The following is a 6,686-nucleotide window of genomic DNA, read 5'->3' as shown; positions in this document are numbered from 1 at the left end:
ACATTAAATAAAATATTAGAAAGAGATTACAGAACTCATCCCCAGAATAAACATTATGACCAAGTAGGATTTATACCAGGAATGCAGGGCTTTCAATATTAGGAAAACTATTAGCATAATTGATTATATTAATAACCAAATTAACAAAACCACATGATCATCTAATAGATGCAGAAAAAGCATTTGATAAAATCCAACATCCTTTCCTAATAAAAACACTTGAGAGGATAGGAATAAATAGACTTTTCCTTAAACTAGTCACAGATCTATTAAAACCATCAGCAAGGGCTCACTTCGGCAGCCCATATTCTAAAATTGAAAGATACAGAGATTAACATGGCCCCTGTGCAAGCATGACACCTCAAATCTGTGAAGTGTTCCATTTTAAATAAATAAATAAATATTAAAAAGAAATAAACCCATCAAAGCAAACATCATATGTAATGGGGATAAACTGGAACCATTCCCAATAAGATCAGGAGTGAAAGAAGTTGCCCACTATCACCATTACTGTTCAATATTGCATTAGACATGCAAGCTTAGGCAATAAGAGAAGAAGATGTGAGGGCTGGAACCTGGAGAAGTATACTTGAAACAAGGTGTTATATCAGTGGAACTGATGAGATAATGGTTCTCTAGTTCATGTATATACTTAGTACTTATTATGGTTGATGTAATGGTTCTTAGTTCCACATATTCAGTATACTGCAATGATGTAATTATAATAGAGTATTTAAACTGGGCACAAAGTCAGACTCAGAGGGAGACTGGTTGAGACTGACAGGCTGGTGGAGACTGGGTCAGACTGAGACTGAGTCTGACTATGATAGAAAGCTAGCCCAAATATTACATTTTGGCCCCAACGAAAGATTAAACGTATTAGAGTAGGTAATGAGGAAACCAAATTCTCATTCTTTGAAGATGATATGATGGTATACTTAGAGAACCATAGAGAATTTAATAAAAAAATTATTAGAAGTAATCCATAACTTTAGCAATGTTGCATGATACAAAATAAATCCACATAAATAATCAGCATTTTTATACATCACTAAGAAAATCCAACAACAAGAGATACAAAGAGAAATCCCATTTAAAATAACTGTCAATAGGATAAAATATTTGGGCATCTATCTGCCAAGGGAAAGTCAGGAACCATATGAGCAAAACTACAGAAATATCAAGTGCTCTTGGACAGGTTGAGTGAAGATAATAAAGATGACAATACTCCTTAAACTAATCTATTTAGTGCTATACCAATCAAACTCCCAAGAAACTGTTTTAGTGACCTAGAAAAAATAACAACAAAATTCATCTGTAAAAACAAAATGTCAAATATTTCAATGGAATTAATGAAAACAAAATCAAATGAAGATGGCCTAGCTGTACCTGATCTAAAACTATATTATAAAGTAGTGATCATCAAAACCATTTGGTATTGGCTAAGAAATAGAAAAGTTGATCAGTGGAATAGATTAGGTTCACAGAATAAAGTAGTCAATGACTATAACAATCTAGTATTTCAAAAACCCAAAGACCCCAGCTTTTGGGATAAGAATTCACTATTTGAAAAAATGCAGAGAAAATTGAAAACCAGTATGGCAGAAAGTAGGCACTGACCTACACATAACACCATATACCAAGATAAGGTCGAAATGGGTTCATGATCTAGACATAAAGAATGATATTATAAACAAATTAGAAGAACAAAAGATAGTTTACCTCTCAGATCTGTGGAGGAGAAGGAATTTGTGACAAAAGAAGAATCAGAGATCATTATTGATCACAAAATAGATCATTTTGATTATGTTTAAAAGTTTTTGTACAAACAAAACTAATGCAGATAAAATTAGAAAATAATAAACCAATGAATGGGGAAAACATTTTTACATTCAAAAGATCTGATACAGGCCTCATTTGTAAAATATATAGAGAATTGACTCAAAATTGTAATAGTTAAAACCATTCTCCAATTTATCAATGGTCAAAAATATGAATAGCCAATTTTCAGATGAAGAAATTGAAACTATTTATAGTAATATGAAAAGATGCTCCACATCATTATTAATCAGAGAAATGCAAATTAAAACAACTCTGAGATACCACTACACACCTGTCAGATGGTCTAAGATGACAGGAAACAATAATGACCAAGGTTGGAGGGGATGTGGGAAAACTGGGACACTGATACATTGTTGGTGGAGTTGTGAATACATCCAACCTTCTTGAGAGTGATTTGGAACTATACTCAAAAAGTCATCAAGCTACTGGGATTATATCCCAAAGAGATCTTAAAGGAGGGAAAGAGACCCACATGTGCAAAAATGTTTGTGGCAGCCCTTTTTGGAGTGGCAAGAAACTGGAAACTGAGTGGATGCCCATCAATTGGAGAATGGCCAAATAAATTGTGGTATATGAATATTATGGAATATTATTTTTCTGTAAGAAATGACCAACAGGATGAATACAAAGAGGCTTGGAGAGACTTACATGAACTGATGCTGAGTGAAATGAGCAGAACCAGGACATTATTATACAAGGCAACAAAAAGAAGGCTATACAATGATCAATTCTGATGGACGTAGCTCTCTTCAAGAATGAGGTATTCAAACCAGTTCCACTTGTTCAGTGATGAAGAGAGTCATCTACACCAAGAGAGAGAACCATGGGAACAGAGTGTGGAACAGAACATAGCATTCTCACTCTCTCTGTTATTTGCTTGCATTTTGTTTTCTTTCTCAATTTTTATTTTTCTTCCTTCTTGATCTGATTTTTCTTGTGCAGCAAGTAACTGTATAAATATGTATACATGTATTGAATTTAACATATATTTTAACATATTTAACATGTATTGGACTATCTGCCTGCCAGGGGAAGGCATTGGGGAAAGGAGGGGAAAAGTTGGAAGAGAAGGTTTTGCAAGGGTCAATGCTAAAAAAATTACCCATGCATATGTTTTGTAAATAAAAAGCTATAATAAAAAAATAGGTAGGTTGTAGACATGCCCTCCCATACTTGAAGTGCTTCTTTAATCAGTGACCAAAGGTTCATCAGAATCTTCTGGTCTTTCATTTTTGATGTGTTCATGTTAAAAAGTCCCTTTCATTGTTGGCTTTGGAAGTTCAAGAAAACAATAGCTTCACAGGCCATGATGGAAACAAACCTTAAACAATTGGAAGTGCTTGAGTTATAGAAATACAGCTTGGCTAAGATAAACTTACTTTGATGCTATGATATTTTCGTGACTTTTCAATGTCAACAAGTGAGTGCTTTTTCCAAGACTGCCCATCCAGTGCTGCTGTAGTCAATGTACTTCCATTACTTCAACACAGGGCTCTACCCAGTGTTTTGGGGACCAGCTTCTAGATTTGTTAACTTTGTAGAGAATAGAATAGAAGAACAGGACAATAGAAGAACAGGAGACATTTTCCAGAGCAAATTTAATAAATAAATAAAAATCAAACACACCAAAAATTTTAGTGTAGCCAGTAGAGGAATAATTTTTGAAATACAAAAGATTTGTTTTGCAGACACTCACCTCTTATTTTTTTCTTCTTCTTTTCCCTTCTCATTTTTAGAAAACTATTTTGCTATTTCATTAGAGCTTGAGTTTGAGGATATTCCAGAAGAGTCTCAATGTTCATATTTGGATAATGTATTCATTAAAAGGGACTTAATATTACAACATTTTGATGTTTACAGAGAATAAAAGGAAATAAATACTATGCCTAAGAGGCAGTGAGGTAGGTATAGTGGATAGAAAACAAAATTCAAAGTCAAGAAGTCCTGGGCTCAAGACCTGTATCTGATATAAACCAACTATGGCACTCTGGGCAATTCATTTAATATCTTATGCCTTAGGGGACCCTTGGAGACTCTACAGTGAAATCTAGGGACTAGTTCCTACTATATGTATATGTATATGCATATATATGTGTATATGTATACACAGTATTTACAAATATTTATTTATTGTTGGTTTTAAAACCACTTATTTGATAAAAGCAGGTTTAAAAAAATTCAATAAGTGATTTTTTGAGAAATTATGAACTTCTCACCTGTCCTTCTGTTCTCCATACAATGTTAAGAGATCTAGAAGATGGTCCCCAAAATATTGGGTAGACCCCTGTGGTGAACTAACTTTACACTGCTTCAGTTCTGATGAGCAGGCATTCATTTGTTGTGATATCTGTTGACAAAAGATTTGGATGAAAAAATGGAAACTTCAAACCAGCATTTCAATACATTTGGAATCACAGTGTTGTGTAGTGTGGCAAAACATGCAAATGACTGATTGCAGTTCTTACCTTTCAGTCTCGTACTCCACAACATTAGAATCTACTTCCAACAGTCTGACTCTTAAATTATTGCACTTCCGCCTGTTCTGTAAACAGAGGTAGGGGATATAATGGGTTGGCCTGGAAATCAGCAAGCCCTGAGTTCCAGACCTGGCTCTGACAGGGCCTCTGTGACTTTGAGTAATCTGTTCAACCTCACAATACCCTAAGTGGTCCTTTAACACTATAGATGATAAAGGAGAAAATCAGTAGGGAGATAGAATTTCCATGACAGGTGTTTCCAAGCCCAGTAGAATTTCATGTGTATACTCTATTCCCAAAGTAAATAACAACAACAACAAAAAGAATGTATGAAATATAGGTGGGGAGGGAAGATATTTCATAAAAATCAGAGAAATTCATGTTCTCAAAACAGTGTGTCAGAGAACAAACTGAGTTCTATGCTTAAAGTTGGGAAGATCTGCCTATGAACATGGGCAAGTCTTTAAAAAAAATCTTGACTGAGCCTCAACCTTTAAAACTTGTTAGTCAAGAAATATTTAAGTGCCTACTATGTGCCAGACCCTATGCTAAGAACTGGCACTGCAAATTAAAAAAGAAAACCCTGAAGAAGCTTACAGTCTAATGAGGGAATAAAACATACAAAAGGAAGCTAAAAGTGTTCATGAGAGATGGAAGATTCTGGTTATGAGCACATGACAGAGAAGTCCAGAGGAATAGGCCAAATTCAAAGTTGTTAGATTTAAGCTCACACTGACCAACTTATCTTTTAAATTATCATTTTGAGTCAGAACAAAAAAAATCAATTTCACTAACATGAGTTTTCCTATTTAAACACAGATGCATCTTTGAGCCCAAAGGAAACCAGAGAATCATGTTTATCAATAACTGCCAGAAGACAGATGATTCTGAGTATTATGTGACATCTGGGGACAAGAAATGTTCCACAAAATTCTTTGTAAAGGGTAAAATTACTTAAATCACACTTAATTATTTTTTTCTGTTTTAAAGAAGCTGCTTCTCTCTCTGCTTGGGTTAATGACCTGAGAATTCCTTTTTCAAGCTACTATTTTGTTTGCCTCATCATATCCTACAAGGACTGGGACTAACTTTAGAAGGCAGGATTTTAAAGATTATATAGGCTGCAAAAAAGACCACCACTGCCAGTTTGAGGATTGGAGTCAAAAATCCTCTAAGTCCTTGCTTCCTAAAAAGTGTTTAGTGACCCTCTGGTCTGTTTAAACAGCTGTTTGCTCGTGTCTTTCCTGCATTTCTTCATTTTCAGCAACTGCCTCCATGCCATTCTCCCTGCTTATCATTACTCCCTGTTCCCATTCACAGCCCAAATCCAAGAGCTCAGGAATATTTTTGAAGAATGATTAGGTACAGTAGAGGACCTAAATCTCTTTGTATTCCAACAGGAAATTCTATATAGTTAAAAAATGTCTCAGTCACACAATTTGGCAGATGTAATTAGAATTGTTCATTTCATCTTCTTTGATCCTCTTTGTTCCTAGTTTACTATTTCTCTCCCTATCCAAAGTTATTTTTTCCTTTCTTTAATTTTTTTGATGTGACATTTTACATTTAAGTCATATATCCATTTGGAATTTACTACTATATATGGTGTGATGTTAGTCTAACCTTGATTTCTATCCAATTGCCTTCCAATTTTGAGACTTTCTTTTCTCAAACAAGATGTATTTCCCCAGCAGTTGATGCATTTGAGTCTTCAAACACTGTGCTAGTAAGTTTAACTGGTTCAGTGTTTTATTTAATCCTTTGATCTTTTTTTCTTTTTTTTCCTTTTTTTTATTTAATAGTCTTTTATTTACAGGTTATATGTATGGGTAACTTTACAGCATTAACAATTGCCAAACCTCTTGTTCCAATTTTTCACCTCTTAACCCCCCCACCCTATCCCCCAGATGGCAGGATGACCAGTAGATGTTAAATACATTAAAATATAAATTAGATACACAATAAGTATACATGACCAAACTGTTATTTTGCTGTACAAAAAAGAATCAGACTCTGAAATATTATACAATTAGCTTGTGAAGGAAATCAAAAATGCAGGTGGACATAAATATAGGGATTGGGAATTCAATGTAATGGTTTTTAGTCATCACCCAGACTTCTTTCTCTGGGCGTAGCTGGTTCAGTTCATTACTGCTCCATTGGAAATGATTTGGTTGATCTCGTTGCTGAGGATGGCCAGGTCCATCAGAACTGGTCATCATATAGTATTGTTGTTGAAGTATATAATGATCTCCTGGTCCTGCTCATTTCACTCAGCATCAGTTCGTAAGTCTCTCCAGGCCTTTCTGAAATCTTCCTGTTGGTCATTTCTTACAGAACAATAATATTCCATAATATTCATATACC

The 6,686-nt window shown here is 34.6% G+C and overlaps 1 non-coding gene across 1 annotated transcript; it reads left to right on the top strand.

Annotated features, from left to right (window-relative positions):
- The first annotated feature begins 285 nt into the window (after positions 1–285).
- Positions 286–389, top strand: LOC116420402. The gene has a single exon (XR_004230707.1). It is a non-coding gene; the product is annotated as a U6 spliceosomal RNA (small nuclear RNA).
- Positions 390–6,686: the final 6,297 nt, after the last annotated feature.

This window comes from Sarcophilus harrisii, chromosome X, assembly GCF_902635505.1.
Source record: "Sarcophilus harrisii chromosome X, mSarHar1.11, whole genome shotgun sequence".
Taxonomy (NCBI): domain Eukaryota; kingdom Metazoa; phylum Chordata; class Mammalia; order Dasyuromorphia; family Dasyuridae; genus Sarcophilus; species Sarcophilus harrisii.
Note: the sequence above shows the minus strand (reverse complement) of the source record. Positions and strands in the feature narration are given on the sequence as shown.